This window comes from Lutra lutra, chromosome 12, assembly GCF_902655055.1.
Source record: "Lutra lutra chromosome 12, mLutLut1.2, whole genome shotgun sequence".
In the NCBI taxonomy this organism is placed as follows: domain Eukaryota; kingdom Metazoa; phylum Chordata; class Mammalia; order Carnivora; family Mustelidae; genus Lutra; species Lutra lutra.
The window spans coordinates 15367632-15395070 of NC_062289.1; the positions used below are offsets into that span (position 1 = coordinate 15367632).

The 27439-nt window shown below is 37.2% G+C and overlaps 1 pseudogene; it reads right to left on the reverse strand.

Moving 5' to 3' along the window:
- Window positions 1-23481: 23481 nt before the first annotated feature.
- Window positions 23482-24596, reverse strand: LOC125082599 (lathosterol oxidase-like; annotated as a pseudogene).
- Between the last annotated feature and the right edge of the window lie 2843 nt (window positions 24597-27439).

The following is a 27439-nucleotide window of genomic DNA, read 5'->3' on the forward strand; positions in this document are numbered from 1 at the left end:
AGACGTTAAAAGAAACAGTATGGTTCATATGCAGGAAAAGAAAAAGCAGGTGAGGGAAACTGCCTTTGAGGGGCTCATGTGTTGGACTTAGCAAGAACTTCAAAGCAGCTATTATATGTTCAAAGAATAAAGAAAATCATGGTTAAAGAATTAAAGGCAGATAGGATAAAATTGACTCATCAAATAGTGAATATTAATAAAGACATGAGAATTATTTAAAAAAGAAACAAATGGATATTCTGGAGTTGAGAAGTATAAGAACTGAAATTTTAAAAATCACTAGAGGGACGCCTGGGTGGCTCAGTTGGTTAAGCAGCTGCCTTCGGCTCAGGTCATGATCCCAGCGTCCTGGGATCGAGTCCCACATCGGGCTCCTTGCTTGGCAGGGAGCCTGCTTCTCCCTCTGCCTCTGCCTGCCATTCTGTCTGCCTGTGCTCACTCTCGCTTCTCTCTCTATGACAAATAAATAAATAAAATCTTTAAAAAAAAAAATCACTAGAAAAGCTCATTATACCTTTTAGCTAAGAAAGAATTAGAAAGATAAGAAAGAATTGGCAAACCTATACAGTTAATACAATCTAAAAATAGGAAAGAAAAAAGAATGTGGAAAAATAAACAGAAACTCAGAAAAATGTGGGATATCATTAAGCCCAACAACATACACATAATGGGAATGCCAGAAGCAGATGAGAGATAAAAAGAGATACAAAAGTCATTTGAGGAAATAATAGCTGGAAACTTTAAAAATTTTATTAGGGGAGCTTTGGGGGCTCAGTCAGTTAAGCATCCAACTCCTGATTTCCAGTTGGGTTGTGATCTCAGGGTCATTGGATTGGGTCTGTGTTGGGCTCTGTGCATGGGGGAGGGTCAAGTCCTGGTTGGGAGTCTCTCTTTCCCTCTCCCTCTGCCCCTCTCCGCTGTGCATGTGCTCGAGTATGCTTTCTCTCTTTCTCTCTGAAATAAATCTTTAAAATAAATAAATTAAATAAAATTTTAAAAATTAACCTACACATTTAGGAAACTCAACCAGCTCTAATACATTTGATAGTAATATAATGGAGTGGGGGTGGAAATAAAGCTATACTGGGATAAGGAAATGATACCAGATGAGGAGAAAAAAAGAACCAAAAATGGTAAATAAAAAGATTAACTATAAATATTTGTGTACTCCTTTCTCCTTATAACTTCTTTAAAAGACATAATATTGTGTAAATAAATAATTAAAACAATGTATCAGTGGGTTTATAATCTATATAGACATAATATACAAAACAATAGGAGTAGAAAGATAACTAAAAGAAAGGAGAACAATGCCATCTAGAAGTAACACTTCTATACCCCATTGGGACATATAAAGAATTAACACAAATTCAGTGAGGGGAAGAATAGCCCTTTTTACAAATGGTGCCAGGACAAGTAGACATACACACGCAAAAGCATGGAATTAGACCCCTACTTCACACAGTACAAGAAAATAACTCATAATGAATCAAATACCTAAATGTAAGAATTAAAACTATAAAAATTTGAGATGAAAACGTAGAAGTCAATCTTTGTGACCCTAGATTAGGCAATGATTGTTTTTTTACGTAGGTTTACATATGACACCATGTAGATAAATTGCAGTTCATAAAACTTAAAAACTTTTCTGCTTCAAAGCATGTCATAAAGAAACCAGAAAGATAACATACAGAATTGGGTAAAATATTTGCAAATTATATATCTCAAAAGGGGCTGTATTCAGGGTATGTAATAAACTCTTAACAAATTCAACAGTCAACAGATAAATAGCTCAATTAAAGGAAGGCAAATGATTTGAATAATTTGAATAAATATTTCTCCAAAGAAGATATACAAATGGCCAATAAGTACATGAAAAGATGCTCAACATCATTAGTCATTAGAGAAATGCAACTTGAAATCCCAATGATATACCACTTGCATCCACTAGAATGGTTGTAATGGAAAAAACAGCGACAAATGTTGGCAAGGATATGGAGTAATTGGAACCCTCATATATTGTTGGCAGAAATGTGAAATGGTACAACCACTTTCGAAAATAATTTGGTAGTTCTTCAAAATGCTAAATATATAGTCACTGTATGATTCAGCAATCCTACTTCTAGAAATGCACCCAAGGTAGAAGAGAACATATGTTCACACAAACCACAAACATTCAAAGCAGCATTAGTCATGATAGCTAAAAGTCCAAACAACCCAAATGCTCATCAGCTGCTGAGTGGATTAAAAATGTGGCTTATTTCTGCAGTGGACTATTATTCAGCCATTAAAATGGAATTCGATACTGGTACAGGCTACAACATGGAGAAACCTTGAACACATTGTGCTAAGTGAAAGAAGCCAGACACAGAAGGCCACGTATTTTATGTTTACATTCATATGATATAGCCAAAATAGGCAAATAAATATGTAGTGTATATGTGTGTGTATATATATGTGTGTGTAGACATTCATATATATATATATATCCATGTATACGTATACAGAGAGAGAGGGGGCAGCAGGAGGGAGAGGGAGAGGGAGAGTTTAGTGATTGACTAGACTCGGTGGGCTTAAGGGGATGGCATGTAGAGAGAGGAAAACGAGTGACTGCTCATTGGTACAGGGTTTATTTTATTTTATTTTTTTTTGGAGTATAGTTGACACACAATGTTACATTAGTTTCCGGTGTACAAGTGATTTGATAGGCTTATACATTATGTTGTGTATTCATGACCAATGTGCCTACCCTCTGTCCCGATACATCGCTATTACAATATCATCCGCTATATTCCTTGTGCTGTGTCTTTGATTCTGTGACTTACTCATTCCGTACTGGAAGCCTGTATCTCCCACTGCCCATCACCCATTTGCCTAGCACTCCACCGCCCTCCCCCTCCACCACCCTCCCCGCTGGCAGCCGTAAGTTTGTTCTCTGTATCTATAGTCTGATTCTGCTTTTGAGATAGTGAAAATGTTCTAATATTTAATTATGGGGACAGTTGTAAAACTTTATAAACACCTAGAAACAATTGAACTGTACATTTAAAATGAGTGAATAATACAACATGCAAATTATATTTTAATAAAGTTATTAAAATACCAGCCACAAAAATAGTAAATATGATTCTCACTATGTCATTGAATATATAAATTAGAAACCTATCTAATCACATATAATAATCATTATCATTGGTTGTTCCTGATATAGAGTGGTTTTTTTTTCCATTTTTCTAAGTTTTCCAACATTTTCTCCATGAATGGGTATTACATTAAAATAACTTTTTGAAAAACTTTTATTTCAAGAGAATAACAAAAATGGTAACATTTTTGGCTTTCTTTGAGAACATAGACCTTGTTAAATTTTGTGGTTTTCTCTTAAGTTGTAATAAATATAGGATTTTGTTTTGTTTTAAAAAAAAATGCTTTTTATCTCTGCTTTAGGAATAGAGATAGTGCCTCTCTCGAGTGAGGATAAGGAATCATTTCTTGGTGTCTGCTCCCCGCTCCTGGGCTTCAAGGACAAGTTCGTTATATTGTTTGGGACCCAAAGGAAAGCACATGCCAGTCTCCTCCCTTAAGAAAACCTCAAACAAGATTTTGTGTTTTGAATATTTGGGGCTCAGGGAAGGCATACAAAGCAGTTGAGAGAGCAGAGTAGTTGGGGTCAGTACTTTTCATTGTGAGTGCTGGTAAAGAAAGAAAACACTCAACTCCTATGGTCAGGGTAGGAAAAGATGAAGCTGGTGGCAGGAAAGGACTGACTCTAGGTCCTGGGAGTCTGAATGGAGAATCATTCTGAATGGTTTTCAGTGTCTGCTGCCTTGCTAGAAAGACTATGCGATCCCCAAATTGAAACATCTAGGAATAAGGGAATGGGGCCCTGGCAATCAGGAAGAAGCATGCTTGAACAGTTTGAGCTCAGAAGCTGAGCTGTTGGTTTCTGTTAAAGTAATCAAGAGGCCCAAGCAGCGAGGCACCTTCTGTTACGGCCCCCGAACAGCCCTCTGTCTTGGGAAGCCCACATTTACCAGCGGTACTGGAGGCAGCGTGAACTACAGCTACAGAAGGTAAATTAGACATCAGTGTCCTCTCTCTTTTTTAAATGTATTTATTTATTTATTTATTTGACAGACAGATCACAAGTAGTCAGAGAGGCAGGCAGAGAGAGAGAGAGGAGGAAGCAGGCTCCCCGCTGAGCAGAGAGCCCGATGGACCCTGGGATCATGACCTGAGCCGAAGGCAGAGGCTTTAACCCACTGAGCCACCCAGGCGCCCCTCCTCTCTCTTGATTATGAAAACCCACGCAGCTCTTTCCTACACTGGATGGGATATAAGCTGGGAGTGTGTTTTGGGGGGACATGCAGGGAGTGGCGTTCCTCATTGAAAAGATAGCAGGACCTGCCAGCTAGTCCTGTAGGCATGAACTTCACAGTTTTGATCCAGAAAAATTAAAAAAAAAAAAAAAAAAAGAACAGTAATAAAACTGTCCCTGGTGTTCTGGACAGTGCACATGGACTACACAAACATGATCCTTGTCTATTAGTGAATGTTGTATTTTTCTTTCGGTGATTGGTATTTTATACTGTGTATTTACTACCAGTGCATTTGGGAAGAGGTGAAATGAAGCCGGGAAAATGGTGCTGTGCAAATATTATTTTATAATTATATGCACCTCTTTTTTTTCCTATGACAAGGAATTATACTAAGTGTGATGAGTTATGCTGGATCGGTTCCTAGAACAGAATAACAGTGTTATTGGAAGAACCAGTGAGATCCAAAGTTTGGAATTCAGTTAATAATGATACACTGATGTTGCTCTCTCAGTTTTGACAAATGTAGGATGCCAGCAATAGGAGACATTGGGTGAGGGGCATGCAGAAACTCTCTGAACGATCTTTGAAACTTTTCTGTAAATTTAAAATAGTTTCAAAATAAAAATTTGATTCAGAAAGCAATTATGAATCACATATGATCTTCAGCATGCTGTTCATCTCAAAAATTTCCAGCTGAGAATTATGAAAGTTTTAGCGAAGAGCCAATTCATGTGAAGTTTTAACACTACAGACTCAAGATGTTGGCACATGGTTTATCCAAGTGTTCGATCTAGTTGCTGCTTATTCTAAAGAAAACTGAGAATCATTTCATATTTCCTGTAATTGATGAAGCAGGGAGTACAAAGGGTTGTAATTAAACCTACAAAGGAAAAGGAATCCACAGTTAACATTGTTAAATTTGACACACACTATCAGTTACAAATCAGCGAGATATTCGTTCTTTACAATTTACCTGGGCTTCACTTTTTACCTGAAAATTTCTTCTTGTATTATTTTACTGTGTTAGGAAGCAATGTTAATTTTGCAGTAATTTTACTGTAATTTTTAGTTTAGTGGCCAGGGAAAATACAGGCAGAGAAGAAGACCTATGCAAAGCACTCTCTCGTGTATTCTTTGGCACTCTTTCTAAGCCATAACCCAGTCCCACCATCGGGATGAAATTTCTAACCTTCATTCCTCCAGTTTATCTACTCTGGAGGTGAACAAATGCCTCATAAAACAACCCAATGGTGCAATGATCACTTTAGTATTAGAACGACACCAAAAAGTCCTAAAATTCCACATTAGATACAACATTTTATTGTAACTATAAATGCACAGTGGCCTTTAGGTGTTTGCTACAGTGTTAGTAATGATTCATTCTTGGCATTTGCCAAGAAATGGAAGGATGTCTTATTGTCATTTTTGATAAAGCCAGTATAAGGAGATTAAGAGATGAGGTAAGGTAAATTGTGTGAAACATAGTAGTACATCAGATATACAGTACCACCCTTTAAGAAAGTGCTGGCAATTTAGCATGTTTCGTGGCAAAATTTGCTGTTCCAAGTTAAATATGACCATCTATGATTTTCAGAGTTTATAGTGATACCCTGAGCAGTCTTCTTAATAGGTGAGAGTAAGCAGCAGACCGTCTTCCCATTTTTTTTCTTTGTGCAATTAGCTTGCAAGCTAATCCTAGGTTATATGGTTGAATTGAACCTAAAAGAAAACACAGAACCTTTTACTTGATAGCAGGTAACCTTCACCTTCTGCTTACTCTAAATTATAAAATTCTTGTTTTGAATTAATTTCCCCTTTCTGGAATTTATACTTCAACTATTTTTCTTCACCTTTTGATAATAGAGAAAAGTCACTGAAGTAAAGGAATATTTTGTGAAAAAATAAAATCCTTATTACTCTTACTGCCTTAATCAAATATACTCTTTATGTAGAATCCTCCTTCACAGTTTTTCCCAGATTAAAAAAATTAACATCCCTACACACCTATCGTGTATTTTGCATTCTTTCAATTAACATCGATAAATTTTTCTATTTTCACATAGATTTTATAATTACAAGGGGTGAATTATATTACATCAAGTGAGCTACTGTGTCAGAATTGATTGAACTGTTCATCTGCTGTAGAACATTTTGATTTCCTTCATTATTGTGGATGATATTGCAACTGGCAACTTTATGCAGATTTTTTTCGTGTAATTACTTTCTTAATATAAATATCCCAGAAGCAAGATCATTGACTCAAAACAGTAGCTGTGTTATAGTCCTTGAGACACATTTCCATATTGTTTTATCACTTTGCTATACCACTTGTAGGCACAGAAATCTCATGAAATATTCCTTTTATGTTAACAAAACTCGTGTTTTCATTATAGTCCCCCAGAATACCATGTGGGTAGAGAATTTGGATACATTCACATATTTCTGTTATAGAAAGTGGTGGGCTTATTTTATTTCTTTAGAAGATAGAATATATCTGCTGAGAATATGAGCAATCTTTTCTTTTTGCCTTTCCTGATTTTAAGAATTGTACTGTTACCAGGTTACATATTCAGTATCACAACTGGATAACAGTCAGTGTTGCTACTTGACGTTATATTGGCTTTTTTCCCCGGAGGTGAAATTAAGTCTAGTTCCAGTGCTTGTAGTACTCAAAATTACCAACTTCATCAAAGTTTTCACGTCGGTAAAAAAGTTGCTCATCAATGATTTTTCTGCTAACAGAGTTTTTGTGTGCTTGTGTAAAGCTTTATAGTGACGTGCTGAATAACAACAAACACTGTCACATAATTAGTTGTGAGGAATTAATTCAATTAAAGTCGCTTATATTCATGAAACATGCAAACTACTACTGTTCTTAGGATCAGTGAGAGCAATTTAGCAACAGTTCAGTTGGTCTGATTCTTGAAAATTATAATGGTTAGATTTGTTTCCATTATTATTAGATAATAATACATTGATGCTGATTAATCAGCTGTGAACAATGCAGTGATTTAGGAAAAGGTATGACAAGACTAGATAAACAAAGATTCTATTTTAATTAGAATAATAAAATTGTTGATACCCTCTCAAGGTGTACTTGCTTTCATTTAACTTTCTTCTATCTCATCATTTCTATATTAATTGGGATGACCTTATTCAGAGATAATATGACATGGTGAGGAGGAGGGTAGATTTCTGTTCTCACTCATCTATGATCAAGTTGGGTGTTGAAGAGGATATCACTGAACTATTTATTGTGTGGACCTTGCCAGTTCTAAAATTCTGTAATGATGAAGAGTAAATGGTACTATGATACACTGTAAGTCACGGAAAAACATTGGAAATGGGTGACAGTTCACTATTGTCTTAAGAGATGCAAAAGAAATCAGTACAAAATGGTTTTCTCTGTGGAGCAGTTTTGAGGGTATGTTTGAGTATAATTTGACCACTACCTGTGTTCTCAGAGGATTATTTTCTAATTGTTAGATATGCTGTGTAATTACCTATGCAACCACCAGTTGTCTTCATTTTGCTTATTTGTTCACAAGAGGACATGCATTCCTATGTTAGTCCTAAGTGGATTACTCCTCAACTTTTATGTAATGAATAGGATTTCTGGGGAGGGTGTATAATCAGAAGCATTTCCCGGTAAAATTAAAGCCATTTCCTGCCACCTAACTAATTTAATGAGGGCCCTACTATATCCACCTGGACTGAAATGTCCTTCATGTAAGGCAATTCTGTGCGATAAACAACTAAAACTTCATAAATCATCTGAGATTGAACTGTCTGCAATAGAAATTGCCTGACAACCATTCCTTCCTTTGAAACCCCCTCATGGTATTTCTATGTAAGTCTGCCCTGTAGACAGAAAAGAGAGCTGGTCCCAGGAAAAAATGAGGCATGGATAAATTTGCTTCTAAAATGCTTGCTTTCTCAGTGGTGACCTTAATGTTAACCCCTTTTCAGTTTTCTGTGCTTTCCAGAAATTTGAAGTCCACCTGTATTAATATATATTTGGTTAATTTCTTTGTTTGTTTAGCATGTATCTGTTGAGTAAGTAATATATGCCCTATAGGTGGTGGGTGGGCAGGCAGGGTGGAGAAGATGGATTTATATTAATTTTTCTCTGATGAAGCCAGAGGCTGTGGTAAGTTCCTGTCAGAATTCCTGCCCACAGTCATGATGGTATGGGTGGAAGTAGAGATTACAAGGTCTCATCTTGTTATAAATGGGCCTGAGAGAGACCCCATGAATTTTCTGTGGACACCAAAGAGAATCTCAGACTTTCTGGGTCACTGAGAATGATTGAGGGTGTCTTGGTTTTCTCATCAGTAGAATGGAGAAGTAATTTAAGAATTAAGGGAGTAGGAAGACATAGAATACTTAGAGTTGAAAATAGGGCATACAGTAAGTGATCAATATGTATTATTATTATTACTTTTATTAGTGTAGAATTGGGGGGAAAAGTAGACTGAAATATACCCTCACTCCACTTGACTATGGGCATTGCAAATACCAGGATAGGAAAGATTATAGAAAAGATTATAAGCTAACAACAAACCTGCATACTAATTATACATACCTCTGTACATATTTTGTGTGCACATACCTACAGTTCACTTCAAAGATCAAGATTATATTTAAATAAAAACAGCTGAGATGGGTCTCCTCTGACACCACAGCCACTGATTTCATGTGGATTCCCCAGCTGGATAGACCCATCACAACGTCTTGTTCAACTGACACTCCAGCAAGAAGAACAGAAGGGGACTTGATTGGAATTTATTTAATTGACCCTTTAATTGATTGGAGAATAAGGCAGACTTGCTGTGTTTATTTAATAGATTTCCCTCTTCAGAGTAGAGGTCTGGATATTGCCTCTTGGTTATGGGCCAAATATTCCCTGTAGATAGTTGTATATTTCTATTAAATATCTGTTGAAACATACCACAGAAAGCTCTAGGTCTACAATTTTTTTCATGAGAAGGAAAATGAGGCATGCATTTAGTCTGTAAGGTCAATTTAGGGGGTTTAAATACCCACAGACACAATGTCAGAGAAATAAAAGTGATTTATGATCTAGGAATCCCTACTCTATCTTTTTCAAAGATCTTATACTAATATTGCTCATTTTTATGCATTTCTCAAAATGTTAACACTCAATTACCAGAATGCCCCCAGCCTAATCTTCATCTTTGTTAGCAAGGTGTTATGTTTTGGGAATGTACATTGTTCAGGATTTGGGATCAAGGCTCAGCTTCACTGCCATGTCCATAGGACTATTTCACTCAACACTGTATGGAGAGGGCCAGCGGACATTCAGGAGGAGACCTGGCCATGAGTAAAAGCAGAGAATGGAATGTGGATGTCATGTGGATGACAAAGTAGGTAGTCTGGCTGTTCAAGAGCAGAAATTCCTAATTGTCAGGTAGGGGAGTATTTGGGTGGAAAGGAACTCTGTGGAGGGAGAAAAAAATTGAATACCAGGAAGGTGAGTGTGGAATTTCCTTGGAAGTAGTTGGGTAGGGACTGTGGCAGAAATCTCAAAACTTCGAGAAACTAATTGGTGGTTTTGATCCAGATTTACCGGTTGGTCACTCCTTATGGCAGGTAGTTGAGAAGTTCTGAATATGAGGGAAAGGTATTCTACATGAAAAATGTAGCTATAGATTCAGTATTTGTTGCTATTTAATGCAAAATCAAAAATGGAAATATGAACAAAAACAAAACAAAAATCCTTAGTGTACTGGGTAACAGACTAGTCACATTCAAATCCCTCTGTATTCGCCAAAGAGACAGAGGAACTTCAAGGGCAAATACCTAATGTGTTGCCCTCAAAGAACCGTAATATATGTAGGCTTGTGTTATGCTCATAAATGAGAAAGAGAGCAGCCATTTGCAAAAATAAGATGTTATAAATATGCCACTGGTTGAAGAGGAGGAGAATAATGCAGACCCACTGTTTGTTACGGGCCTCTGGCTAACAACAGATTTCTCCGAATCACGGTGTGACATCACTTGTAAATTGATGACATTCATTTAATGGGCCCTTGCAAAAAATAAATTGCTGTTTCAGGTAATGCTGCATGACTAAAATGAAAGAAAATGAACTGCCCCTGACTTACTGACTTGCCACTTCTTATTCACTCCTCATAATTCTAGAAACTTCTCTGGTTCTTTTGGGTTCTGGAAACAAAGTATTAGTTGGCTCTGTAAACATTTAAATGCTTACTGTATTGGTTATCAGTCATACTAAAGAAGCAATGAGGAGCAAAAACGGAGAACCAACGAAAAGAGGGAAAGAATGCACACATTTCATAGCTCTAAGGAGTCATAAAAGATGTGGGCATTCATTATAAAGTTTGGGGAAGTGCATTTTGATATTTAAACCAATTTAGTGAAAGTATTCTAGGAAATTAGGAAAAGAAGAAAATAAAATTTATCCCTAATCTTATCACCTTTATGTTATATTTTGGTGTCTATAATTTGATTTTCTTTTTTGTGTTTATATGTGTGTACTTTTACAGTGGAGTCATATGGAACGTCTTGTTTTATAATTTGACTTTTTTATACCACCTTGATTAATTTATTTTTTAGTTTTTTAAATTTTGTTTAATTTAAATTCAATTAGCCAACATGTCATTAGTTTCAGATGTAGTGTTCAGTAATTTATCAGTTGCATATTGTACCCAGTGGATTAATTTATTTTTTTAAAATAGGCCTTATTAGCAGTTTTAGGTCCACAGCAAAATTGAGTACTACCCTGACTGGAGTCCTCTCTGTCTTCCTCTCACCCTTTAAATGATGCATATTCAAATAATGAGAGCCTCATATTTTATACCAATTTACCCTTCCTTCAAACAATGTCTTCAGAAATACTCTGCCATACTCCATGTTCCCATTTTCTTTTAAATAAACACAATGTATTAATCATGGCCCTCTGTTGTACAGAATTCCACCTGGAGCTGTCATTCACCCTACATCAACTGAAAATATTTGAGAGCCTTCTCTTGTGCTCTTCCCCTTCCCCAACAATTTCATGCATAATCCATGGGTAATTCTATAGTACTTTTTTTTTAATGACTGAATGTATCCCTGATCAGGAAGTAGCAATCACAGAATAATAAGTGTAATCACATCAAGGAGGGTTTTGTTGTTCTGTCTGTGGAGCATGCCTATTGAAAACTGCACCTGCTCCAAATCGGGAAATACTTTCAGGTTGTCAAATATCAATTGTCAATGACTTCCAATGGAACTGTACTGAAAACAGAGTTAATGTGTTTCCTTGAAAAGTTATCTGAATTGGCTTGTCCATAGTTATCTCTAATTGCTTTATGGAGAGGAAACACGCACCATGTCACAGAAATTGAAAAATGAAAATGAGGATTTATGTTCGTCTTTGGCTCCTTTTACAGTCTTAACAATTATTCTTTTGGTGGGTGGCTATTTAAAGGAATAACACACACATACACACACACTCACATTTTTTTGAATTATTTAATCTCAAAATGCTAACACTGTTGAAATTCAGAATCCTCACAGAACTTTAAGACTAAAGTCAAAGTGGATGAGTATTGACTTAATAGCTTTCATTTGGCATTGTTAGAGAAGTCTTAAATCACATAATTCAAGGTTACCCCCCCAAAATGTGTTATTATTTACAATGAAGTTACTATCTTTCATGTCAAAATGAAAGACATAATTCCAGTGAAATCTTCTCGTTTCCTTCTATGCAAAATGACTATAAAATTGTTTTTCAGTGTGTCTCCAAATCCTGCTTCATCAGTAATCTATGGGACATTTCCTTTTAATTCCCAAACATATAACTATTTTATAAGTCTCATTCACTTGATATGTATTAACATTTACTTTCAGTTGGGAAAAGAAGTGAGATTTAAAATTTGTAAGATGTCTGCCTATCACATAAATAAGTTGTAAATGAGGCAATGCTGTAGGAATTTCAGGAAAAAACGTGCTTACTGCCCAATTTTTTTTCAGACTCTGATTGATCCTTCTCCTCTTTTGCCTGCTCATATCTTCCTTAACAAAGGCCGCTGTTCAGATTGACGTAGACTCTCCGTAGAGGAGACGCATGAGGGGTGAAGAGCTGAACGAGAAAAGGGTAGATGATAAGCAATCAGAAATCCTGCATAATTAAATGATGCTTTGCTGGCTTCAGCTGAGAGCTTTTAGAATGATTTTAATGGGCATTAGAAGTCCCTGATGGGATCTTAGTCAGCTGTGACATTATCCTTAAAGGAAGTCTTCTGTGATGTCTGGAGAAATACCATTTCAGAGATCAGATAGAGTCGTGGCTATGATCATTTTTGTTAACAGTCAGTTTGAATGTTCTCTTTGGATAGTAAATTAGGGTTCTTGGACCTGGGGTTGCCTCTTTCTCATAATGGCCTCAGGTATTTGTCATTTTTCTAGGCTGATTTCTTGAGTTTAAGGGATCAGAAGTCAACTTTTATGAGAGTCTTAGAATTCAACAATCATTTATTAGATGCTTATGATGAATCAATCATTGTTTAAAGGCCTAGAGGGTCTAAAACAAATAGAAACATTACTATCTACCAATATGTCATACTATATTGGCAATAAATACACACCAATAAAATAAACAATAGCAAATTATGTAAAAACTTGGAAATGGAATTTGTTCTCTAGCTTGTTAACTTGATTTGATTATGTTGTCTGCCAGTTGGCATTACTTTTTAATGGAAGAGTGTGCTGACCAAAAATGGCAAGCATCTAGCTTTTCGTCTGTCTATACATTTCTATTCTTTCATTATAAAAATGCATATTCACCCTAAAAATGTCTTCTGTAACTATACTGTTTCAGTATCTTTAGTGATAAACATTACATTTTAATAAGTAATTATTATAATGAAATCTAGCAAAATAGGAGTGTTTAAAGTATAAAGCCTCCGATGTGGGTGTGTGTGTGTGTGTTGGTTTATTTAAGACAATTGGGGTGGAAATATACTGACAGCACCAAACTTGGCTGTTTTAAAAACATCCTTACAGGATAATATATGCAGATTCATTCCATTCTTTTATAATACCTGTATTGTATTTCATTTTATGGTCATATTATATTATATTAATTTGATATCCTTTTCATGGACTTTCAGACTGATTATAATTTTCAGTAATACTAACGTCATTGCACATATGCAAGCATTTCCTTGGAGTATGAAGGGTTACTTGATGCAAATGATTTTTAGATTTAGAGATACTGCCTAATTGCCCAACAAAATTTTCATGCCAATTTGTATTTTCCCCAGTTACATTTGAAAATAACCTGTTTCTGCCACTGGACTGTTGGTTCTTTACAGACAGACCTTTTCTGCATTTTTCACCACTATTTCTGGTCTTATCACTTGTCTACTTAAGTCTCTGCAGCGGCTTCTCATTGCCCTACAGTCTGCTCCCTTTTTGTCTCTCTGCCTCGTCCCCGCTGTTCCCTTCTTGGCCCCTCGCCCCCGCGACTCCAGCCACACTGCTGTTTCTTACAGTTTCTCAAACATACCAGTTCCTTTTTCCTTCGTGCTTCTGTTCACGTTGTGGATTTTGCTCAGAAAGTGCTTTCCCACAACTGGCCCTACTAATTTCCACTCATCTTTTAGAGTTCAGATCAAGTGTTAATTCTTCAAAGGAAAATTCTCCTGCCCTAACTAGGTTAATTGTAATATTACCTCCTATAGGAGCCACAATATCTTCTTTAGAGCAGTTTTCCCTGTTTTATGTATATTTTGATGTGTGTGTGTGTGTTTCAAATGTCTGTCTCCTCTGTTGGCATGTAAGCCCAGAGGGCAGATCCATACCAGTCCCGTCCACCAGGAACCCCTAATCCTTGGGAAACCACCTCATTTGTGATAGATCCTCTGTAAGTGTTTGTCAAAAAAATGCGTATGTCATTGCTGCCTAGCAAAATACACAGTAAGCACTCAACAAATCGTTACACAGTAGAAAAATGTGTGGTTTTCCACATCTCTTCCCAACATTAGATATTACATTTTGAACAATCCATACCAAACCAAGAAAAGGAAAAATCTCATTGCAATTTGATATTCACTTCTTTAACTATGTTGAGACTTACTTTCATGTTTGTTGCTTCCTGTTTATTATTGTATTTAATTTCGTCAGTGAATTCTTTTTCTTGTTCTTTGCCTACTCTTCTGTTAGGATGAAGACCAGTGTCTTTTTCCAACACGAATGAAAATATGAAGACTGATGCAGCTTGTAGCTTAGGCTGCTGTGTTCCTGCTGCCTTCCATAGCAACTCAGGTAGGAAAAGGACTTTCTCACTTATACAACTGTTACAAAAATTATAAACCCTGCTTCTAATGCTACTGATGGCTTTCCAAAAAACACTTCCTTTAATTTTGTTCTCTTGTCCTCTTCCAAGGACTCAAAATAAACCCATTCCCTGTCTTTCTCATAATAATTTTTAATACCTGAAAGCATGCTAGTTATTGATTTGTTTGCCTATTTGTTATTTGGGCTTTCTCTCCTCTTCAGCCCCAAAGAGAACATTGTTTTGAAGATGGAGACTCTGTATTTCTTGTTTACCGATGTCTTTATTGGTAACAACAGTATGCGGAACATAGTAGGTGCTCAAGAATTGTTCATTGACTTACTGAGTGGCTTACTGGTCTAAAGAACATTCCAAATTACAGGCATCATGCTGTAAAAAAAGAAAAATCACGTTTCTTCCAATACTGATTTTTGATCCGAATCTGTGCTCCTTGGCCATGTCTTCCACTGGAATTAGTTTCCCCTCTGAACAGTTCTCAGTTTGTCATACAGAGTCCAACAGAGAAAGGATGGCTGTGCCTTCCGGGTTGGGGCTAACTGTTCTGCATCAGGCCACAGAGCTAGACATGGCGGTGCCCCATGGCAGTCGTATAACCTTGGGCAATTTGTTTAACCTCCTTCGTGTCTACTTTCGCTCAACTACCTAACTTTCCCAAACTGAACTAACAAGAGTGTCTGCCTCTTATGGTTAGTGTGAGGATTAATAGAGGTAATATATGTAAAGCACTTAGAACAGCGCCTGACACATGGTAAGTGCTTGATAGATGTTATTATTATATTAGTCTGGGCTTCTAGCGAGAGTTATGTGTCTGTCTCCCTCTCTTGAGGTTAACAAGGAATCCACGTATATAAAGGTGGTGGCCAAGGTAGATAGAGTTTGTTTGCAAATTACTGCCTTGCCCGGGAATTATTTTTTTCTAAAGACTTTTTATGTAAAATGCCAGCCAGTTTTAATTCTGAATTTTTTTTTCCTACAAATACCTGCGATGGGAATATGTATTATCCTACTTCTTAGAAAAGTCTGAGGCATAGAAAGGTTAAATGATTTGCTCAAGGACGTAACAAATGAATGGTGGCTGGGAGATAGAAATTATATGACTTCTAGTCCACTGCCCCAGACCGGGCTCATTCTATTTAGATGTTATGTTCATACTTAATATTATAGATCCAAACGACCTGGACTCATCTCCCATATCCTGTATCATAGCAGTATGCAGATGCTGCACATAAAGGGAAGGTTACAAGTCAAATGTTGTATCATGGACAGAAAGGCTATAAAATTGAAACATGATCCTCTCTGTTATTCCACTTTTATTTGAGGCCTATTCTTTCTTTTTATTCACTTGAAAATACTATTTATTTGCTTTGTGGAGAAGGCGTATTCTAGTTTGAAATTATTTCTGTCAATTGCAAAATAAAGTTATCATCTATATAAAATAAAAGATCACCTTGGCAACTTCAAAAATAATAAAGTATGCTATTATAAGAGGTAAATTTTTACACTAGCAGTAATTTATAATAAAACATTAAATCCATATTTATTGCATGAAAAATAAATGGGACCACATTTGTACCCACTACTTTATAGCCACATACAATATCAGAGAAGAAAGCTGTAATATAGAATGGAAATACACAAATAGAGAAATATTTCCTAGAGCTGTTTTAGTGACTGAGACTAAGGTAAGCTTCTTTTGTTAAAATTGCATATGGTGTTTCATGGATTGAAACTAGAGAAGAGGCTTAGTGAACACAGCACCGTGGGTTTTATCCAGTGCTATGGAGTGGAATTATTCATTGTGGGGGTGGGGCACAAAACACACTGGAACATCTGGTTGTGGAACGAAGGCAGGGCAGCTGGAAACAGATGAGATGTGGCGAGGGTGACACTTCTAACAGCAGCAGGAAGGGCAGTGATCCAAAAATCACAAACAACACTGAGATCTGACAGATGAGCAAGGTGAGTAACGGGTTGCCAGCATTAATCCGGGGGAAGAGAAGAGTCCAATTGCCAGCACCATCCCTGAGAGGGCCACAGGGCCAGCTCAGAGCTGCCTGGTGGCAGTTGGGCAAGCCGGGACCAAAGCAAAGGAGCACTTGGACTGAAGCCTGGGTCTCAGCAGGGGGAGTGAGGGAGCCCATCCAGCAGACTCAGGGGCTGGTGAGTGCCCATGAGATGTACTCTTTGGATCTCTCTCCATTCTGGACCAGAAAGGAAATATTAAAAGGGAAAATATCAAGTGGGGAAAAAAATCATGTGTAACTTGTAACATAAAATACCTCAGGCTAGTAAAACCTGGGGCTGTTTCCATTCACATGATGATTTTCTAAGGCAACACACACACACACACACACACAACTTCTTTTAATTAAAAAGAATACCACAATGTTCTGTGACTTACTGAATACTTACTCTATGTCAAGCACTTCTTATCTCCTAGAACTCTTAGAAAAACCTGCCTGGGAAATGTTATTATGCTCATCATAGAGTTGATGAAAGTGCATTCAAAACACCTTATATTAATTTTCCAAGGTCACCTTATGGAAGCATCAAGATTCCAGCAGATATTATAAACTTGCTACCTGACTCTATTTTTTCTGCCCCTTAGAAACCCATGTCTCAGGAGTTTAAAATCCCGATGTGGTCATTAAAGCAACATAACCAATTGAAAAGGCAGCATTTTCTGGAATACAGACTGTTAATTTGTCTTAAATTACACACACATACCCACTGAAGTTTTATCTATCTATCTTTTTTTACACAATGTGGAAGCACTGCTTTGCCTGTACCTTTTTTTCTCCCAGGGATGGATATTGCTTGGTAAATTCCTCCTATTACAAAGAGGAGTGCTGCCAGTTAAGGAAATTTGTACGGCAAGTAAAATAAGACCAAACTTGCATGGACTTAAATAGAGACTAGACTTGTTTGTTCAGGTAGTGGAGTGGTCACTGAATAGGTCTGGAACTTCAGGAAGGGATTAAATCAGAGACTTCAGTTATGTCACCAGAGCCCCAGCCCCTTTCTACACGCCTTCCATCTGTCTTCCTGTGTGCATCTGGGTGAGCTAAATAAAAGCAAGGTAGCAAAATAGATGGACTAGTTCCAGGCCTCACGTTCTTTACACTCAAGAGACAGTAGGGTTTCTTGGCCCCATCATTCCCAGCCAGAGCATTGAGACTTGCTGTGATTGCATCGGCAGAGGTCATCAGCAGCCAAATGTGGTTTTCTGGTTGACCAGGGTTTGGGCATTGTGAACCATTCCCAAAGCTGGAGTGGAGTCCCACTCAGTTGTGAGCATAGGGAGTGAGAGAGTGTGGGGTTTCTCTTGTTGAAAGGTAGCAGCAGGTACCAGGACTATGAACATTGGATGCTGGGCAACAAAACATAAAATACCCCTGTAGGGGGATAGGACACAGGAGAGGTCTAGTAAAAATCTGAACTGCAGAATAAATACCAGGGGTTTCACTTGGGCTCTGTGTGTACCCTGAAGGCCACCTCCAAAGTGGTTCTAAAAGCGCGGATAGGATGGCTCCATATTTGTGGTACAGAAAATACTTTCATTCTTCAACAGTTTTTCCATAAGTTATTATGTAATATATGAACAGGATGAATAAACCAAACAGCTCAGGGAGATTACAGGGAAAATAGAGGTCTCCTTCTCCCTTGTCATCACACTGTGCTCTAAGTCTTTATCCCTATTCCTCAGGGTAACCACTGTAATACATTTCCTATGCAATTCCAGGGATAAAACTTCATATATTGATATGTTTTCTTTTCTCCAAATTCCCCTAACAGAAAAAGAAGCATTTCCTAACTCATTCAAGAAGGCTAGTACAGTCCTCATCCCAAAACAACCAAAAAAGATTTTATAAAAATAGAAAAGCTCGGGCCCATTTTACTTTTTGAAATATAGGTGCCCCAAGTCTTAAACAACATTGCAGATTAAATGCAAATACATGTAAAAAAAAGATAATATACCAAAAATAAATGAATTTATCTCAGGTGTATATGAGCAGTTTCTCTCAGAAATCCATATATGTTATTCATCAGTTAACAAAAGAGAAAAGTCAAATAATCATCCCATTAAATGGAAAAGACATCTGATAAAATAATGATTCAACACAAAACTTTTAGTATACTAGAAATAGCTGGATGAATACTATCTATAATAGGGACACCTGGTGGCTCAGTTGGTTAAGCCGCTGTCTTTGGCTCAGGTCATAATCCCAGGTCCTGGGATCAACCCTCATTGAGCTCCTTGCTCAGCAGGGAGCCTACATCTCTCTCTGCCTTTGCCTGCCACTCTGCCTGCTTGTGTGCTCTCTCTCTCTGACAAGTAAATAAATAGTCTTTAAAAAATACTATCTATAATAAACAAGAACAAGCATTGATCTCAATGTATATATCAAAGTGTTACCATTAAAATCAAGAATGAGACAAAATGTGCCTATTGTGATAGGCACTTCTAATGGAAATATTAGCATAATGAAACAAGATAAAGGGATTAGAGGAATAAATAAGGAGTGAAATAGAGGAAGTTAAAAATATCACTTTTTGTAGATGATGTGAAGTTTTTGTGAAGACCCAGAAAATTCTATAAACACATCTTTAGAAATTATAGAAAAAAATGTTTCCCAAGAGGATTATATATATAAATAAATTTAAAAAATTCAATTTCTATATTGCAGCAACAAAGTCCTTGGAAACAATTAAAAAGAAGATATTATTATGGTATCAGAGAATATCAAATACTCTTAGAATAAATATAACAAAAGGTATGCAAGAAATATATAGAGGCATTATGAGACATACCACAAACACAAAAAGCCCTGAGTAGAGAATTAACATGGTCATGCAGAGGAAAACTGGAGAGTTCAAGCCACAGATCTTCACATTACAATAGACATTACATTTCCAGTACTTTTGTAATCAAAATCTAAATAGTTTATAGACTTCAGATGATACTAAAATTTTAATGAAAAAGCAAAGGGCCAAAAACCAGGTATCCTGTTTTTGAAAAAGAGAATAGGAACTCACCCTACCAAATACCAGGATTTACTAAGAAGCTAATTAAAAAGTGAGTCAGGGGGTGCCTGGGTGTCTCAGTGGGTTAAAGCCTCTGCCTTCGGCTCAGGTCATGATCCTGGTATCAAGCCCCACTTTGGGTTCTCTGCTCAGCGGGGAGCCTGCTTCCTCCTCTCTCTCTGCCTACTTGTGATCTCTGTCAAATAAATAAAATCTTAAAAAAAAAAAAGCGAGTCAGTATAGAGATAAACCAATTGGCCAGTGGAACAAGGAATCCTGAAACAGACCTATACAACTATGGAACTTCGGGACATCATATGTGGGGCATTTTAGATCAGTGGGAAAATGAGGGACAGTTCAGTAAATGGAGCTGGAAAAAAAGTTACACATCTGGAAAGAGATGGTTTGGGTCTCTGTCTTATGAGATGTACAAGAACCTTCAGAAGGACTAAAGACTTCAATTTGAAAACCAAAATGTTTAAACTTTTAATAGAAGCTCTTTATGACTCTTTTAGTTATATTATAGTCTCTTTATACAAATAAAAAATAATGGATTAATCTGTAGCAGTCAAAAGTAATGAATGAGGCTGACATACAACAATATGAATGACCCTAAGCAATCTTATATTAAGAGAAAAAGTAAGTCCTGAAAGATATCTACAGCATAATGTCCTTTTTAGAAGGATAAAATCTAATACATACATATGCAGAATATTTTTAGGAAAATTTTTTAGTTTGCTTTTTATATTCAGATCTGTGTTCTACGGAGTTAATTTTTTGGAAAAATGTAATTTCTTTGTCTACACTGATTTGTTGGTGTGTGGATGTTCAGTTGTTCCCGCACCATTTGTTGAAGACAGTATCTTCGCTTCATTGTATTAACTTTGTAACCTTGTCAAGGATCAGTAGACTATATGTATGTAGTTTTTTTTCTTGGATCTTTATTCAGGTCATTTGACCTAGTTGTTCATTCACCAATACAACACTGTCTTGATTCTTGTAGCTTTATGTTAAGTCTTAAAGTCAAGGTGGTGTCAGTTCTCCAACTGTGTTTTTCTCTTTCAGTATTGTGGTGGCTATCTTGGTCCTTTGCCTCGTTCATGTAAACTTCAGAATCAGTTTGTAAATATCCCCAAAATAACTTCCTGGGATTTTGATTGAGATTGCATACCTACGCAGATCAAGTTAGGGAAATCATATCTTGATAACACTGGGTCTTCCTCTTCAACAATATGGAATATCTCTTCATTCATTTAGTTCATAGATTTTGTTCATCAGAGTTTTGCTGTTTTCCTCATATAGATATTGTATATATTTTTGTTAAATTGATACCTAGGTGTTTCATTTTTAGGTGGTACTAATATAAATGGTATTATATTTTTTATTTCAAATCCTACCTATATTTCTATATATATAGGAAATCACTGGCTTATGTATGTTAAACTTGTTTCTTACAATATTGCTGTAACCTTTCTTAGTTCCAAGAATTTTTTGTCAGGTCTTTAGATTTTCTATATAGATGATCATGATCATCTGTGAATAAAGATGAATCGAGATTCCTTCTCAATCTGTTTACCCCTTATTTCTTCTTCGTCTTTGTCTTCATCTGCCTCTTACTGCCTTAGCTAGAACTTCCAGTATGATGTTGAAAAGGAGTGGTGAGAGGAGATATCTTTGGATTCTACCTAAACTTGGTGGAAAAACTTTGAATTTCTCACTATTAAGTATGACAGTAGCTGTAGTTAGTAGGTCAAGGAAGTTCCCTATATTCCTCGTTTACTGAGAGTTTTCTACCGTGAATGGGTGTTGGATTTTGTTAAATGCTTTTTCTGCATTTATTGGTATGTTCATTGATTTTCTTTTTTAATATATTGATGTGCTGGTTTACATTAATTGATTTTTGAATGTTGAACTAGCCTTGCCTACCCAGGATAAGTACTACTTGGTCACAAGGTATACAGGCATACCTTGGAGATATCGCAGGTTCCATTCCAGACCACGACATTAAAGCAAATATCACAATAAACCAAGTAAATGATACTTTTGGTTTCCTAGTGCATATAAAAGTTATGTCTACACTATAATCTATTAAGTGTGCAATAGCATTATGCCTAAAAAATACACACCTTTATTAAAAAGTACTGTTAAAAAATGCTAACCATCATCTGAACTTTCAGCGAATTGTCATCTTTTTGTTTGTGATGGTTCTTGTCTGCATGTTGATGGCTGCCAGCCAACGTGGTGGCTGCTGAGGACGGGGCTGGCTATAGCAATTTTTTAGAATGAGGCAACAGTGAAGTTTCCTGCATCAATTGACTCTTCCTCTCACACATGATTTTTCTGAAGCATGTGCAGCTGTTGGATAGCATTTACCCATAGTACTTCTTTAAAAATTGGAATCAATCCTGTCAAACCCTGCTGCTGCTGCTTTATCAACTAAGGTGATACTCTAAATGCTTTGTTGTCATTCATCTCTTCACCAGGAGTAGATTCCATTTCAAGAAACCATTTTCTTTGTTCATTCTTAGACTTTCTTTGCTAATTCATAAGAAGCAGCTACTCATACCCTAGATTGTAGCAAGTCAGTCACATCTTTAGGCTGCACTTTAAATTTTATTAGTTCTCTTGCTATTTCCACCACATCTGTAGTTGCTTTCTTTACTAAAGTCTCGAACCCCTCAAAGTCATCCATGAGGGCTGGAATCAACTTCTTCTGCACAACTATTGATGTTGGATTTTGACCTCTTCCTATGAATCACCGGTATTCTTAATGGCATCTAGAATGATGAATACTTTCCAGAAGATTTTCAATTTACTTTGCCCAGATTCATCAGAAGAATCACTATCTATGGCATCTATAGCCCTATGAAATCTATTAAGTAATAAGACTTGAAAGACAAAATTATTTCTTGATCTATTCACTACAGAATGGATGTTGTGTTAGTAGGCACAAAAACAGTGTTAATTTCATATATCTCCATCAGAACTCTTGGATAACCAGGTGCATCATCAGTGAGCAGTATATTTTGAGAGGATTTTTTTTTTTCCTTGAGTGGTAGTTCTTGACAGTGGGCTTAAAATACAAACCACGTTGTAAATAGATCCAGGCTTTGTTGTTCCATTTGCAAAGTGCAGGCAGAATAGGTCTAGGGTAATTCTTAAGGACCCTAGGATTTTCGGAATGGTGAATGGGCATTCAGCTGGAAGTTACCGACTGCATCAACCCCCAACAAGAGAGTCAGCCTATCCTTTGAAGCTTTGAATCCAGCACTGACTTCTCTTCTCTCACTATGAAACTCCCAAGTGGCATCTTCTTCCAATGGAAGGCTATTTTATCTACATTGAAAATCTGTTGTTTAGTGTAGCCATCCTCATTAATTATCTTAGTAGATCTGGAGAACTTGCTGAAACTTCTACATTAGCACTTGCTTTACTTTACGCTTCTCTGTTATGGAGATGGTTCCTTTCCTTAAACCTCAGGGATGGCTTAAAGCAAAAGATCATAACCTAGTCTCCTCAGTAATTTATTCCCTATCTTTATAAAAACTGTTGTTGAGGCCATACAAATTACAGATATGCTCGCTAGAAAGACATGACTTGTCCTTTAGACCAACACCTAGTATTGTAAGCACAAGGTTAAAATTTTGGTGTTCATAGCATCTTTCCTTCATCTACCATCACAATCATTCCTCAATAGTACCCACAATGCAGACTTTCAAATACTAGTTACTGGCTATGTCGCTTGGTTCTATGTATGTAGATTATTTTTCCTTATTACAAATATTTCAAAATATGTAATAAAAGGGCAACAATCTACTCAGCCTTTGTAAACTCTCAATTGAATAATTTTTCATTTTTACAACCATTTTCTGAATGACTTTTGCACTTTTCTTTTGTCATCTTCATATAACTAAGTGGGTCCCTTCCCTTGAAAGGAGGAAGGATTTTTTTTTTAAAGACTTATTTATTTCAGAAAGAGAGAGAGAGAGCACAAGCAGGGGGTGGGGGTAGACACAGAGGGAGAGAAACAAACTCCCTGCTGAGCACGGAGCCCAGAATGGGGCTCAGTCTCAGGATCCTAAGATCAGGACCTGAGCCGAAAACCGAGTCAGATGCTCAAGTGACTAAGCCATTCAGGTATCCCAAAGGAGGAAGGATTTTTAAACAAGCCTCTAATTCTCTCCCACAAGGTGAAATACTATCCATAGTTGTAGTCAAAGAATGATTTGGTGGTCTGTATGATGCGCTGAGCCATTAATAAATGGCCTTCAGATTTTGGGAACATGGAAATCGCCATCATGAATGGTAATTGTCCAGATGTTGATCAAGATGTACCAACTTAAATAAACTACCTTGTGTAATGGAAAAATAAAAGGGTATATATGACAGGGTAGATTCTGAAGGAAGCCCTCCAAAGAATGAAAAGCGTGATTTGCAAATGGAGTTTGGAACTTCCAGAGATGATGAGGTTTATATATGTGCTTCTACACAAGTCTATGATGAAGGCCTCTGTGAATCCAGTAGATCAGGATATCAGTGAAAAAGAGGAAAGAAAGTATACTAATAATGAGCTGAAACCAGCCACTTGGAAACTCTCCTATGTCATCATATAGTTTGCTGTAATCTCTCAACTCTAGCAGAAATAATGAAACAGTAGGAATATTAATCTATGGCAATAATTGGACAGCAAATGTAATCTTTCTATAGACTTAATTCTTTAAAAGTTATGGATGCTTCATTAATGAATGGTAAAAGATAAAATAATAGCTCAATGTTGCAAAGGTGAAATAAAGTATATAAACACCAGGATTTGTTACAGTCTGGAGACTAATAGTTTATTGGAAGAGGTCATCCTCAGACCGTGAAACCGGATAGATGTATGGTGTGAAAAAAAAAAAAGAATCTGCAAAACCAAGTATGAGATCCATCTTAGCCCATAGAGAAGGTCCACTGATTAAGCTTTTGTGGCATCATAGGATGCCCTTTTTCCTTAAACCTTATGAACCAACCTCTGCTAACTTCAGACTTTTCTTCTGCAGCTTTCTCACTGGTCAGCCTTCAGAGAAAGAAGAGAGTTAAGGCTTTGCTCTGGATTAGGTGTTGGCTTAAGGGGATGTTGTGGCTGGTTTGATCTTCTATCCAGACCACTAAAACTTTCTCCATATCAGCAATAAGGCTGCTTTCTTATCAGTCACATGTTCACTGGGGTAGCACTTTAATTTCCTTCAAACTTATTCCTTTTTTGGCTCACAGTTTGGTGTAAGAGGCCTAGCTTTCAGCCTATGTCAGCTTTTGACATGCCTTCTTCACTAAGCTTAATTATCTCTAGCTTTTAAAGTGAGAAATGTGTGGTTCTTCCTTTCACTTGAACACTTAGAGGCCATTGCAGAGTTATTAATTGGCGTAATTTTAATAGTCTTGTGTCTCGGCAAATAGGGAGGCGATGGAGAGGAAGGAGATGGGAGAATGGCCAGCTAGTAGAGAAGTCAAAACACACATAACATTTATCAATTAAGTTTGCTGTCTTGTAGGGCCGCAGTGGGTGGCACCCCAAAACAATTACAGTAGTAACATCAAAAATTACAGATCACAGATCACCATAACAAATAAAATAATAATGAAAATGTTTGAAATACCACAAGAACTACCAAAATGTGATACAGAGACATGAAATGAACAAATGCTGTTGGAAAAATAGCACCAATAGATTTGCTGTATGCAGGGTGCCCACAAACCTTCAATTTGTAAAAAAATACAGCATCCGTGAAGCACAATACATTGAAGCATGCCTGCACTGTATATATTTTACTCCCCACCTCTTTTTTTTAGGGGGGAACAGGCAGAAGGAAGGAGAAGGAGAGATAGGATAGGAGCCTTAAGCAGGCTCCATGACCAGCACAGAACCCGACACAGGGCTCGATTCCAGACCCAGAGATCATGACCTGAGCTGAAATCATGAGTCAGACTCTTAACTGACTGAGCCACCTAGGCAACCCCTACTCTACTCTCAAGGTTTCTTAGGAGAAGTTGCACGTAATTCTTATTTTTGTTACTCTGGAGGTAAGGTGTCCTTCCACCCCCCTCTCCTGGTGTCTTTCAAGATTTTCTTAATGTCTTTTTTTTTTTTTAAGAATTTATTTATTTATTTATTTGACAGAGAGAGATCACAAGTAGGCAGAGAGGCAGGCAGAGAGAGAGAAAGGAGGAAGCATGCTCCCCACTGAGCAGAGAGCCCGATGTGGGACTCAATCCCAGGACCCTGAGATCATGACCTGAGCCAAAGGCAGAGGCTTAACCCACTGAACCACCCAGGTGCCCCTTCTCCTTAATTTCAAAGTGATATGCCTAGGTGTAGTTTTTAGGGCAGCAATCCTACTAGGTGTCCTCTGAGCTTCCTGAATCTGTGTTTTCATGTGTGACATTAATTTGAGATAATTCTCAGTCATTATTGTTTAGACCATATTTCTTCTTTTCTTTTCTCTCTTTATTCTCCTTCCAACATTCCCACTCTGCATATGTTATATCTTTTGTAGCTGTCAGTGCAATCCTTAGATACTCTGTTGTGGTGGTGTCGTTTTTTTTCTTTCAGTCTTTGTTCTCTTTGCTTTTTGGCTTGGAGGTTTTGCTGCAACAACCTTAAGTACAGACTGTCCATTCTACTAGTAATCCCATCAAAGGCATTCTTTATTTATGTTAAGGTGTTTTTGGCCTCTAGCATTTCTTTTTTGGTTCCTTCTTAGGATTTCCATCTTTCTGCTTACATTACCCATCTGTTTTTACATTGCTGTCTACTTTATCCATTAGAGCCCTTAGCATATTAGTCATAACATTTTAAGGTCCTGGTTTGATAATTCTACCATCCCTACTGTATCCGTTTTTAATGCTTGTTCCGTCTTTTAAAATTGTCTTTTTGGTCTTTTGGTATGTTCTGACATATCCCAGCAGATTAGGCTGTGCTTAACTAGTTTCCACTGAGAACAGGTCTTGTTAAGAACAGAGTGCTCTGGCATATTTCAAAATGGTTCCTCTTCCCCAACACCCTGTTTGAAAGCACTAGGGCGTTTTTATTAGACACCTGCTATAGGAACCTGGTCAGGCTCCTAGCAGTAAATCTCACATAGTTGTGGAGCCTCCTGATGTCTAGGTCTCCCTACGGTTTCTAACTCTCACACTTGTCCACGCTGAGCCTCCAGCAATGTGTCAGTTATGGTTCAGGTTTTCCTTCACCATTACTGGTTCCTGAGGCAGGCAATAGTCTGTAGTCTCTATTTCAGTCAATTAGTACTCTTTATATTTGCTATAGGTCTCTCCAGTCACTGTGGTTTGCTGTATGCCCTCACCTCTCTCACATACCCTGGAAACAATGTTGATATTTTAGTTTGCACAGCTTTTTGCTGCTGGTTAGGATGTTGTGGCAGCTTTGAGTCTCCTTCATGCAGAACCAGAAATTGGATGTGTAGTTGTATTACTGTTTATTGCTGCTGTAACAAATTGCCACAGACTTAATAACTTAAAACAACCCATATTTATTATCTTATCATTTTGGAGGTCAGCAATCTAAAATAGTTCTCACTGGGTTAAAATCAAGGTATCAGCATAGCTGTGTGCCTCCTAGAGGTTCTAAGGACATCTATTTTCTTACCTTTCTCAGCTTGCAGGGCATTCCAGCATTTTCCAGCTTCTGCATTCCTTGGCTTGTGGCCTCTTTCATCTTCAAAGCCAGCCTTGACCACTTGAGTCTTTCTGCCATCACTTCACTCTGAGGCTAACT